Source organism: Armigeres subalbatus, chromosome 1 (assembly GCF_024139115.2).
Source record: "Armigeres subalbatus isolate Guangzhou_Male chromosome 1, GZ_Asu_2, whole genome shotgun sequence".
Taxonomy (NCBI): domain Eukaryota; kingdom Metazoa; phylum Arthropoda; class Insecta; order Diptera; family Culicidae; genus Armigeres; species Armigeres subalbatus.
Genome location: NC_085139.1, coordinates 231984346 through 231998448, shown reverse-complemented (window position 1 = coordinate 231998448; position 14103 = coordinate 231984346). Strand labels below are relative to the sequence as shown.

The 14103-nt window shown below is 42.3% G+C and overlaps 1 long non-coding RNA gene across 1 annotated transcript; it reads left to right on the top strand.

The window, feature by feature from the left end:
• Positions 1–2592: 2592 nt before the first annotated feature.
• Positions 2593–3072, top strand: LOC134211715 (uncharacterized). The gene is made up of 3 exons (XR_009979074.1): positions 2593–2768; positions 2834–2916; positions 2976–3072. It is a non-coding gene; the product is annotated as an uncharacterized LOC134211715 (long non-coding RNA).
• Positions 3073–14103: the final 11031 nt, after the last annotated feature.

Genomic DNA, 14103 nt, shown 5'->3' with positions numbered 1-14103 from the left:
GCTTGTTCGTGGCAGTGCTTGCACGATTGAAGCTGGCCTTTGTAGACAATGTATGCCTGTTCACCATCTATTGTGACCCACGAGTCAATGTTCTGCCTCAACACCATGCGGGCAGACCAGATGCCGAGCGATACACCTCCATATTCGTATCCTTCGCCCCACGTCAATTCTCGGATTGAGAGAACATCTCCGAAAGCACTCAAAAATTCGACGATTTTGGCCTCCGATACATCTTCGGGCAAGCAAGTCAACACTACCATCTTCTAGCGTTATTCGGAGCTTGAACTTTTTTCCTTCACTTTCTACTTCATGCTTTTCGTCGTGTTCTTCGACCACTTTTTGAGCGAGTGCAAGGTTATTAACCTTCACGAACGCACATGCTCCACCTCTATGACACTGTAGTCTTTGCACTTCCTCCCTCCTCAAACCAAGAACCGTACGGCAGAAGGCGTGTAGTTTCTCGTAGGATGGTTTCAATGGGAAGTTTGAATAGTCAATTTTAAATGTATTCTCCCGCCTCATCGCGAATTCGAAACACACGCGACGCGACTGGATTTAGAAAAAAACAACTCTCCACTGAATACTGATGTTGATTGCTTGACTTCGTAAACGATACACGTAATCGAGAAAACGTCTGTCCGTCTCAGAAGCTGAGCGATAATGTGCGGATACTCAAACGAGGAAAACATGCTTCCTCTTCGGAAATGATTGAAAGGGAGGGCATTAGAAGCAGTTAGATGCCGTTTACTGCATCCATCCAACGTTGTCGGAGTGATATCAACTCTAAAGATGCTGTACGGCAGACCGAAAACGATTGTACAAGCCGTCGTAAAAAAGGTGCGTGCCCTTCCATCGCCAAACATCGACCAGCTCGAGACGGTTATCAACTTTGCACTCACCGTAGAGAATTTGGTCGTGACGATTCAAGCCTGTGGAGTGAATTTTTTCGTGTACAACGTTTCGTTGTGATACGAATTAGTGGAACGTCTTTTGTCGTCTTTGAAGCTCGATTGGGCCAAATATTCCAGAAATACATCAAATCCGAATTTGCTAGACTTCAGCACCTGGATGTACTCTACAGCGGAGGATGCCAGTGCGGTTATGGCCTCGTGCAGCAATGACAGGCCTCGAGTCAACTAAAAAGATGGCTTCCTGAACGTACATTCAGAGGCGAGCCGAACAATTAGCAAGCAGCTCACTGCACCACCGCAGGACAAGCAAATGCTTTCCAGTGAGTAGACAAAACAGTGTCCAATCTGTAAAGGTACTTGCCAGAACATTGCGAAATGTAAGCGCTTTAAAGAATTCAGCTACGATTCGAAGTGGGCCGTACGTGAGTGCAAATTATGCCGAAAATGTTTGCGAAAGCACAATGGTTCGTGTAGACAGCAGAAGGCGTGCGGCACGAATGGCTGCACTTATCTACATTACCCTCTTCTTCATGGCTACGACAACAAGCAAATGCGTCAACAACGGCAACAGAAAATTCCGGGGCAACGGAGGCAACCCAACAGAGCTGCAAATCCACCAGAGCCAGTCTAAACTTCTCTTCCGGATGCTACTAGTGATTCTCCATGAACCAGCAAAAGCCGTAAAAACCTACGCGTTTATCGATGATGATTCCGAACTTTCCATCATGGAGCAAAATCTGGCGGAAGAATTAGGCGTGAAAGGACCAAGAACACCCTTGTGCATGAAGTGGACCGGAGGTTCACAGCGTTTGGAAAGACCTTCACAAAGGGTAAGCCTTCAGACCTCCAGCAACAGGGATAGCTCGAAGAAGTACCAATTGTCAGCCGTGCAAATTCGTCCGCAGACGCTGTTGTATACAAGCATCCAAGAAACATACGAACATTTCGACGGTTTTCCAGTAGAATCGTATGAAAACGCCTGTCCTGACAGCCTCGGGATTTTCATCCCGAACAAACTTCCTCAATCGCAGGATGATCAAAAAGCCTAAATGCTGCTGCTGGAGTGTTTTACGAAATACCAATCTGGGCGATACGAGCCTGGACTTCTTTGGAAGTACGACAACATCCGACTTCCAGATAGCAGAATGATGGCACTGAAGAGATGGGACTGTCTAGATCACGTAGAAAAAGGTTATATCCAGAAGCTGTCGGGCGAAGAGGTTAAAGCAGAGCGTTCTCTAGTATGGTATCTACCAATGTTCCCAGTAATAAACCCGAACAAACCCGGAAAAACCAGAAAACCCAGCCGTTGAAGCAATAATCAAGCGACACTACGTCGACGATATGCTTTTGAGTGTTGAGGATGAGGGAGAAGCAATTCAGCTTGTAACCCTAAAATTGAATTCATGAAATTTAATTTGTGGAGTGTGAACACGCATTTATTCTCCATTCAATGAAAAAGCTAAATGAAGCTCGTTTCCATATAACTATTTGAGCTTTGTGTGATGTTTAAGAACGTCCAAGACCACAACCCGATGATGCGCCATCTTGTAAATCGGATAGTTAAAAGGAAATATGTCAAAATTAAAATCTTGAATCACAAATTGCGTCTTAGAGAGTTAAACAGATCCTACCTATTATTAAATTAAAACAAAGGTGTTTTATACCTTTAAACTCTCTTTAATCCACCAATCACAGAAAACTACGTGGCGATTTTTAGGCCTTATCTAATCTATCGGGCGTCTTTCTTTTCAAATCAGTGGAGTGCTTTTTAAAGAACAGTTGGTTTTTTCCAGAACAAAAAAAAAGAAAAGTGGAGTGATTTAAAACATTTATTCTTGCAATTCTAAGCTCGAAGTAAGTTATCGCGCGATTCTAATAGAATTTGAATAAATGTTTAACAAGTTTTTTTTTCTTAATAGCAGCAAGATTTTTTCGAGAAAATTGTTTTCAAATAGAACTATATTATTTGGATCTCCTTCAAGTTTTGAAAGTAATAATTCAGGTAAGCCTAATTGTGTATAATTTATTGAGCAATTAGTGAGTTTGAACCGCGTTGAACAGGACCAGTGCCCAAGCAACGTGGGCGGTTAGTCCAGAGTGGATGCTGCGAGTCCGCAAAGGGTTGGTTCGATCAAATTCGAAGTTGGTCAAAGTGGCGTGGACTGGTCCTAGTCCCTCGAGCTATCTACTGTGATCTTCGGTATTGCTTTCCATCGTCGTAAATCATCGCCGCCACTAACTGCGCACGTCGATAAGTCGCCAGCGACGGCTGCACGCTCCACGCATCTAGGGGACATCTATTCCCCGAAAAAGACGCCGGCGCGCGCATCGCGAGACGACGCCAAAGTAGCGTTAGAGCTCGAGTCCAAAGCTTCGAGAACGATCAACCACGACCAATGCACGATATTTTGGCAATCGTACCTGAATTCGAATCTCCATCCACTTAAGTCACTGCGCGGGAATTACAAGCGAGGACGCAGAAGAAAAGGTCAGATCTGATCGGTTATTTTTGCTCAATTGCTATAGCATTTCAAGTCGTACAGTTTGTACAAACACGTGACGTCACAAAGGGCATTAGGTTTATTTGAATTTTCTTACCGTTGCCTCACGAAGAAATAAACGATTCGAAAAGTTTTGTTACTCTAGTTTCCGCGTTCGATATTTGAATTTTAAAACCAATTACTTCTAGTTTTTTTTTCGCGTGACGAAATAAAATGAAAATTATAGTAGATTAGCTTATGTTTATTGATTGCTTACTAGTCCTTTAATTGATGAATCATTGAGGGTATTTTTTTTAAACTAATTTGTTTGATTTGAATTTGTTTGATTGCCTTAAGACGTCGGGATTCAAGTGATCTTTCGCTTCTGAATATACAAAAATTACCTGCCCTGAGAAGGCAGTCTTTGATCCGGGCAATACGATCTGAGAAACGGTCCTTCTGGAGAAGGTGGCGCTTAAGCCGTTTCTTCATAGAACGGAAGAGATCGTTACATTCTGGCGCCCAACGTGGGGCCGCTTAACGGTTCTTAGGTATTTTTATGAATTCGATTTGGAAATTTGCAAAAAAAAAAGTAGTTGTGATTTAGTTATTAGTTTGTACAAAATTATCTGGTAAGCCGGTGTGGAATTGAACGTAAAACTTAAACAACTTAGAGTTTCGAATAAGTGAATTTTGTAGATAGTATTTAGGGTTAATCGGGATAATTCGGTAGAGTCGTTAATTTAAAATTTGGTTTCGGTTATTAGTTAAATAAATAATTTTTTTTTGCTTAGTATAGTGCCATATAAGTGCCATTCTTTCTATTAATTTAATTGAATCTTAATTGATTGTGAATTGAGAATAATGTCTGATAACGAAGATAGAACGAATAATGTGAATTTGAATCGTACCTCGGAGTCTCAGAGAACTTTGGTAACACCTCCGGAATATACCGAAGATTACAGTCTTCTTGGAGCAGTAGGTGACATTAATCCTGCGCGTATACAGCGTCTGGTGTGGGCGGATCAGCTAACGACGAATACAACCATTAATCGGCCACAGGCAGACACCAGGTTTTCCTTGGACAGTCGCTGTCCAGCACGAAATAATCTTCAGGCTGAAATGGATCAAGCAACGCGCATTCAACTTTCGGCCGAAGGATTTCAGCTACCTTTTCGCGGAATTCCATCCAGTACCCGTCTGGAACAAGCCGCTGGGAGTCATTTTGCAACTTCCTGTTGGCGACAGGCCAAGGAGGATCGACTAGACACTCCGTTCCGATGGCGACCGCCACACCACATTGCGGTACGAATCCGTTCTTTGATGACGGCCAAGATGAAATCCATGGCGAAGATAGTCTTTACGTGTCTCGGAATGCGCTTCCTAACGACGCGTACCATCTGTCAAGGGAAGATGGGATCCCATTATTAAATTCCACAGTTCAGCCCAATCTATCGGCGGAAGCGGCGATTCCTCAGACCAGGATGGCTTTGACGACAGCGCCCGAGCAATCTGAAATTTCCCAGCTGAGTGTAGCCACTCATCCATTTTCTTCTGAACAAGGTCGGTCAAGAAATGGATCGCTGCAGCAAATGCGACGTGTACCAATTGAACCTTCCGCTTTCGGATCAGAGAACAGACAGTCGGTATCAAAACCGTCTACTGAGACGACACAAAATGCTGTACCTGGAGATGAGACCGAAATGTCACTAAACTATATACATGTTTCTGACATTAAAACTATGTACAAACTTACGTTCGTGAGCTTTTGAGCAATCAGCCACAACGGAATATCGTTCGTGATACCGTGGTAAACAATCTGGCTCAACAAATAGCTGATGTTGGTATACACGACTCGGAAATCTCGGGCATTTCTAGGGTAGCGGCTTCGCAGGAGCAAATGAGATTGCATGCCCCATTACAATTACGGTGCTCAGGAGGATCATATCGTCCATCTGGAATTAGAACAGAATCTATTATTGGTGGAACACCTCCGGTTTTCAGAAACGTTCTCCGAAATTCATGGCCAAGTTTTCAGAATTCAGCGTCTCCTCGCAGACCAGTGCCATCAGGAGGACAACGCAACCCGACAACGCAACACTTTCCAAACTACCATTCTCCCTATGGAACCTCGAGTGCACCGATGCCACATAATTGGGAACCAAACGAAGCAAGACGTGGTAGACTGCCACATCACACTTGCAATATTCTAGAGAAGTGGACCAAGTTTGCTGGAGACGCAAGTTCCACACCCGTAGTTGACTTTCTGCGGCAAGTCGAATTGTTGAGTCGGTCGTATGAAATTACCAAAGAAGAGTTGAGAACCCATGCGCATCTTCTCTTTCGCGATGATGCATATGTTTGGTATTCTGCATACGAATCGAAGTTCGATTCGTGGGACACATTAGTGTACTATCTACGTATGAGATACGACAATCCCAACCGGGATCGTTTTATTAAGGAGGATTTAAGAAATCGAAAACAGCGTCCTAACGAGCTGTTCAGCGCGTTCCTCACAGACATCGAAAATCTTTCTCAGCGATTAAATAAACCAATTTCAGAGGAAGAAAAGTTTGATATCGTCGTGGAGAACATGAAAATGTCCTACAAACGACGATTGGCATTAGAACAAATAACGTCATTAGAACATTTGGCCCAATTGTGCTACCGGTTCGATGCTCTAGAAGGAAACTTATACCATCCTCGAGGCCCTACTAAAACCCCGTTCGTCAATGAAATACAGCTCGAGGAAGAAGATTCGGCTAATTTAGAGGACAACCCAGATGACATTGAAGTAGCGGCGCTTCAAGTACGCAGAGTACCAAATGGCAGTGGCAAGGATTCAGCGACCCGAAAAACAGTAGATCCCAATGATCGAGCTCAAGCTCTCTGTTGGAATTGTAAAAAATCGGGACATCTATGGAGGGAATGTGATCAGAAGAAGACTATGTTTTGTCATATGTGTGGGCACCCAGAAACTACTGCGTTCCGATGTCCTCAACAACATGATCTTCGATCATCCTTTGAGCCTAAACCAAAAAACGATTAATGGGGGAGATTTCCGGAAACCGAACTCCTACCAAACATGAAGAAAGGGTTTCCATGTCCCCATTTTCCCGATTCAATCAAACGTTCGTGATCCAAACCTGCTTCCGGCGATGTCCTCACCTTACCGTCTTCATTCTTAATATTCCGGTTGAAGGATTAGCAGACACCGGCGCCAGTGTTTCCATGATTAGTTCTCGCAGCCTGCTGAATCGTCTCGGATTGAAGATTCAAAATGCAGTTTGAAGATATATACTGCAGATCGGACCCCGTATACATGTGAAGGATACGTGAATGTGCCATATATGTACAAAAATGTAACTAAGGTGGTCCCTACCTTAGTTGTACCGGAAATATCAAAGGTCTTGATCCTCGGAATGGATTTTTTATCCGCCTTCAATTTCCAATTAGTTTCTGATTCTTCTGTTAGCGAGCCATGTCACTTGACGGCAGATGCACAATTCAACTTGAACTACATTGCGAACTATTTCGGTGACGAGGATGGCCACCTCTGTTTTCAAGTGAGACCAGAAGCAATCATCAACGAGGTTGGATGTTCACTCCCAGAAGAAGATGAAAGTCTGGAAATGCCAACGGTGGAAATTCCAACAAAAATAATCGAGAACGTGTCGGAAATTGAAACAGAACATAAGCTGACCTGGAACCAAAAGAAAACTTATTTCAAGCCATTCAACAACTTCCCATGACGCAAGAAGGACGATTAGGTAGAACTCCGATTTTGAAGCACTGCATTGAACTTTTGCCTGGAGCCACTGCAAGGCGGGTTCCCACGTATCGCTGGTCGCCGGCCGTGGAGGCAGTCATCGATGAAGAAATGGAACGGTTACTCAATCTGGACGTCATAGAGGAGTGTAAAGGAGCTGCGGACTTCATTAATCCATTATTACCTATTAAAAAGCCCACAGGTAAATGGCGCATATGCCTAGATTCCCGTCGGTTAAACTCGATGACTAAAAAGGACGATTTCCCTATTCCAAACATGGCGGTTATCCTGCAGCGCATAAAACGTGCGCGCTACTTTTCGGTGATAGACTTGACCGAGTCTTATTACCAGGTTGAGCTGGAAGATGATGCTAAGAGTAAAACGGCGTTTAGGACTAATAAGGGCTTATACCGTTTCAAGGTCATGCCCTTTGGCCTCACAAATGCTCCAGCCACCATGGCTCGTCTAATGGTAAAGGTCCTTGGACATGACCTCGAGCCATTTGTGTACGTCTACTTGGATGATATTATAATCGTTTCTGAATCGTTCGAAGAACACCTCAGGCTAATAAAATGCGTTGCTGAACGTTTGTCTCGAGCAGGTTTGACCATAAACATACAAAAATCAAAGTTCTGTCAAACAAGCATCAAATATCTGGGATATGTTTTGTCGGAAGATGGATTATCGATGGATATTTCAAAATCCAACCTGTATTGGACTATCCGGTACCTCGTACCGTGAAAGATATTCGGAGGTTACTTGGTCTTGCAGGCTTTTATCAAAAGTTTGTTAAAGCTATTCGGAAATCACCGTTCCCATTACAGAGCTGCTGAAAAAGTACGACGAAAATTTGAGTGGACAAAGGAGGCAGATAATGCCCTTCAGCGTCTGAAAGAAGCATTAGTCACCGCACCGATCTTAGCGAACCCTGACTTTTCTCAACCCTTCATTATTGAGACGGATAGCTCCGACTTTGCTATTGGCTCTGTCTTGGTTCAAATTCAGAACGGGGAACGAAAATGCATCGCGTACTTCTCCAAAAACTGTCGAGTACCCAGCGAAAGTACAGCGCCACCGAACGAGAAATGTCTGGCGGTACTGCTAAGTATCGAAAATTTCAGACATTTCGTAGAAGGGAATCGGTTCGTCGTACAAACTGATGCGATGTCCCTCACCTTCCTTCAGACAATGAGCATTGAGTCCAAAAGTCCGCGTATTGCGAGGTGGGCACTGAAGCTTTCGAAATACGATATGCAGCTCCAATACAAAAAAGGGTCGGAGAACATCCCGGCCGATGCACTAAGCCGTAGTGTGTTTATCATCGATAGCCAATTACCTGATCCATATGTAGAAGACCTGAAACAACAAATTAAACAGAATCCGGACAAATATTTAGATTTCAAGATCGTTAATGAACAAATTTTCAAGTTTGTTTCCAATTCTACAATTCCCTGAAGATCCAGCGTTCCGATGGAAACAGGTTTTGCCATTGCCTGAGAGAAAACAGGTTATTGAAGGGATACACAAGGTCGCTCACTTAGGCTTCCTCAAAACTCTTGAAAAGGTCCGGGAACGCTACTACTGGCCTAGAATGGCAAGTGAAATCAAAAGATTTTGTAGCAGCTGCCAGATTTGTAAGGAATCTAAGGTCCCAAATCTTAATGTACGCCCACCCTGTGGGAAACCGAAGCTGTGTAGCCGACCATGGGAATTAATATCCATCGATTTCCTAGGACCGTATCCAAAATCCCGGAAAGGAAATATCTGGATCCTAGTGATTTGTGATTTTTTCTCCAAGTTTGTACTGGTCCAATGTATGAAAACAGCTACGGCGCCTGGGGTCTGTGCCGTCATGGAAAACCTTGTTTTCAATTTGTTTGGAGCGCCGTCTGTCTGTATAACTGATAATGCTAAAGTCTTCCAATGTGACATGTTCAAAAAACTGTTGGAAACTTACGGTGTGACTCAATGGAACCTTGCCGTATATCATCCGGGTCCAAACCCGGCTGAACGAGTCAACCGTGTAATTGTCACGGCCATTAGATGTGCATTGAACAAACAGGTGGATCATCGCAATTGGGACGACTCAGTTCAGAAAATCGCCGCTGCCATCCGTACGAGTGTCCATGAAAGTATTGGTTTCACTCCATATTTTATTAATTTTGGTCGGAATATGATCAGCTCAGGGACCGAATACGAGCATTTGAGGAATCTAAACTCTGATATCAATAGGGTCTCAAACCATCAAAATGAAGAAACGCGAAAGCTGTATGAATTGGTTCGACACAATCTTCATGATGCATACACCCGCTATTCAAAGTCGTACAACCTCCGGTCTAACGAAAAACACTGCTTTAAACCTGGCGATGTGGTATACAAACGTAACGTTCATTTGTCCGACAAATCTAAACACTTTGTTGGAAAATTTGGAACGAAATACACCCAAGCTCGTGTTCAATCTGCCCTTGGAAGCAACACTTACGTTCTTGAAAACAATGATGGACAAAGAATTCCAGGTACCTTTCACGGATTATTCTTAAAAAAGTCCTGATTGGAGGAAAATCCGACGTTCGATTGAGCCTACAGCATGAAAACATCCAGCTATGATTGCACTATTACCGAATAGTGCAAAGACAATTAATTAAAACAAAACACACTCCCGTGGTGCAACGGTTCGGTCCGATCCGAGATGTCCTTGTGTTTCCTCGATCGTTGACAACAGACAATAAAACCAATCAAAACAAACGATATGACTGTACTCCCGTCGAGTGGTGTATACATCACTTCATTATTCAAATACACATGATGCACCGAAGCCGTTCGATCCTTAAAGTCCTACTGTTATCGGCGATGTTAAAAAAAAATGCGTAAATAGATGGTGCCACGGGTTGGATAGTAGAGATCGTACCCTTGTACCATGACCAACAATAAAGTAACAATAAAAACACTGCTTATCCACCAAACACTCTATAGAGGTACGACTACAAATTGCCCAATGCTAGAGGAGTCAGCTGCCTCGCATGGATGAGCTTCATAATTAGCTTCGATGACCTACGTCTACCTAGTCTGCTTGTTCAGACGATGACCTTGACCGTGACCGAAGCGATTTTCGTTCTCTACCATACAAGATCTTTTGTTCTCACTAGAACAGTAGAGATCATTCTTCGGTAATTCCGACACAATCAAGCACAAATATCCGCACTATACCATTCGCATCTAAATTTATCTCACGGTTCTCCAGCCTAGATCAGTAATTATACATATTCCCGATTGTAGATTTCACTTTAAACACCATAATCTGCAATAATCCGCAATAGTCCGTAAAATAGAAACGGTCATAAACGAAAGTATTCTGACCGCCACATGCTTTCGGTTCGTTATTCACCTCTCATCTGAATGTTGTTCAGTAGGGACAGCATTCTTCCCACAGTATATCTTTGACAAATCATAAAGCGCCGATATAGGATGACTATGTTGACTGGTAGGTTCGGAATTAGGGCGTAAATGTTAAGTATGAGTCCATATAGTAAATCGGTATATGCAGTTTTTTTTTTTTTTTCCAATTCATACATTGGAGTAATTCGGATCGGTTATTAATTTTTCTGATATGTCAGAAGTTAATCGGTATATGTTAAGACATTTTTTCAGACTTTTCTGAAGTAATCGGTATGTAGACTTATAGTGAAGTATATGAGAGGATGAATTGTCTCGTCAATAAATGATTGTTAGTTTCGAGTAAGGACAGTTCAACATGGTTATTCAATTAGGCGTATTGATAGAATGATTGATTCAGATAGTCGTTCAATTTCCATGAAAAGGTTTAGTTGAAGAATTTTGTACAAATTAGACGAATGTAAAAAAAAATATATTAAAAATAAGTTTAGTCTAATTCATGTAAATATATAAAAATTTTGAAATTTGTGGAAAAAAATTTCAAAATTTTTATTTCTTAGTATAGGCGTAATGTAACCCTAAAATTGAATTCATGAAATTTAATTTGTGGAGTGTGAACACGCATTTATTCTCCATTCAATGAAAAAGCTAAATGAAGCTCGTTTCCATATAACTATTTGAGCTATGTGTGATATTTAAGCACATCCAAGACCACAATCCGTCGATGCGCCATCTAGTGGTTAATCCGGTAGTAAAAACGAAATATTTCAAAATTTTAATCTTGAATCACAAATTGCGTCTTAGAGAGTTAAACAGATCCTACCTATTATTAAATTAAAACAAAGGTGTTTTATACCTTTAAACTCTCTTTAATCCACCAATCACAGAAAACTACGTGGCGATTTTTAAGCCTTATCTAATCTATCGGGCGTCTTTCTTTTCAAATCAGTGGAGTGCTTTTTAAAGAACAGTTGGTTTTTTCTAGAACAAAAAAAGTGGAGTGATTTAAAACATTTATTCTTGCAATTCTAAGCTCGAAGTAAGTTATCGCGCGATTCTAATAGAATTTGAATAAATGTTTAACAATTTTTTTTTTCTTAATAGGCAGCAAGATTTTTTCGAGAAAATTGCGTTCAAATAGAATCATATTATTTTAATCTCCTTCAAGTTTTAAAAGTAATAATTCAGGTAAGCCTAATTGTGTATAATTTATTGAGCAATTAGTGAGTTTGAACCGCGTTGAACAGGACCAGCGCCCAAGCAACGTGGGCGGTTAATCCAGAGTGGCTGCTGCGAGTCCGCAAAGGGTTGGTTCGATCAAATTCGAAGTTGGTCAAAGTGGCGTGGACTGGTCCTAGTCCCTCGAGCGATCTACTGTGATTCTCTGTATCGCTTTCCATCGTCGAAAATCATCGCCAGTATCTGCGCGCGTCGATAAGTCGCCAGCGACGGCTGCACACTCCACGCATCTAGGGGACGTCTATACCCCGAAAAAGACGCCGGCGCGCGCATCGCGAGACGACGCCAAAGTAGCGTTAGAGCTCGAGTCCAAAGCTTCGAGAACGACCAACCGAATGCACGATATTTTGACAACCGTACCTGAATCCAAATCTCCATCCAGTTAAGTCACTGCGTGGGATTCCCAAGCGAGGACGCAGAAGAAAAGGTCAGATCTGATCGGTTATTTTTGCTCAATTGCTATAGCATTTCAAATCGTACAGTTCGTACAAACACGTGACGTCACATAGGGCATTAGGTTTATTTGAATTTTCTTACCGTTGCCTCACGAATAAATAAACAACTCGAAAAGTTTTGTTACTCTAGTTTCCGCGTTCGATATTTGAATTTAGGAACCAATTACTTCTAGTTTGTAATAAAATGAAAATTATATTAGATTAGCTTTTGTTTATTGATTGCCTACTAGTCCTTCAATTGATGAATCATTGAGGGTATTTTTTTAAACAAATTTGTTTGATTTGAATTTGTTTGATTCGCTTCTGAATATGCACAAAATTACCTGCCCTAAGATGGCAGTCTTTGATCCGGGCAATACGATCTGAGAAACGGTCCTTCTGGAGAAGGTGGCGCTTAAGCCGTTTCTTCATAGAACGGAAGAGATCGTTACAAGCTTACACTAGATGTACTAAAAATACATGCATCGGCTGGATTCGAAATCCGAAACTTGACATCTAATTATCCCATTGTACTGGAGCAGTTGGGCGAACCTTCATCAGCCGAGAAAAACGTTAAAACTCCAAATTCCTCGATGCTATCGTTCATCAACGTCCGTATTTGACGACAACGGACGTGCACTTGCACATTTTCGTCGATGCAAGCGAAGCGGGCTTCACTGCGGTGGAATACCTTAGGTATATAAAAAAATCAAACATCGAATGCACACCATTGGCCTCTAAGACAAGAATTTCGTCCCTTAAATTAATTTCCATTCCACGGTCCAAGCTGCAGACTCCCGTTATCGGAGTGAGATACAATCTGCAGATCATTGTTGATAAAAGTAAAACAATTATTTTTCTGGACGGACTCCAAAAACGTTTCATGCTGGCTGAATTCGGATCACCGCCGTTACAGTCAATTTGTTGCCTTCCGAGTCAGCGAGATTTTGGAGGCCTCTGACGCTCGAGAATGGTATTGGATTCCAAGCAAATAGAATGTAGCGGATGAGGGAACGAAGTGGAGCAAAAATATCAATCTGTCAGCCGTTGCGCGTTGGTTCGTCGGCCCAGAGTTCCGACGTGGATGTGGACGTCAGCTGAGTTTTGGCCGCTACATAAACTTCGCATCAACAGCACTATCAAATAGCTGCGTCCACATCTGTTAGTACACACGGAGGGTAATACTTGCGTAATAGACGTGCATCGCTTCTCAGATTGGCAGAAATTACTTCGTTGTACTGCCTACGTTCTCCGTTACGTTAGAAATCTGAAGCTCTTCGTAGGTAATGATGACCGCATCTTCGGTCCACTGCAGCATTGGGAGCTGAACAAGGCCGAGAACTACCTGCACCGTGAAGCTCAGAGAACAATCTTTGCTGACGAAATTGCCATTTTAACAAGGGACCGGGAAAAAAAAGAATCCGGACAAGTGTTTACCATGAAGCAGTTCGCTGTTCCGTCAGTGCACCTTTCTGGACGAAGCCTACGTTATCAGGATTCGGGGTAGAACACAAGCCTGTGCTTTCATTACCCGCGACGCAGCTCAACCAATCGTTCTTCCACGCGATCATCCAATTAACACGCTCATCCTCCTAGATTTCCATAAACGCTTCGCTAATAATAAAAACGCTAAAACTAAAAACTAAAACGCTAAACGCTAAATACAATCATATTTCATGTTTAGCTGATACCCAGAAATTCTGGAAAATATCTTATTCACAAATTTCTAACAATTTTTATGAAAGGAGTTTCCTTAAAATCCTTAGATTATATTTTCCCGAAATTCTTTGACCTAGTTACCAGAGAAAGAATTCCTGAGGAAAGAATTTTTTGAATCGATAGGGTTTTCCAAAATCCGTGAAGAACAAAATGTC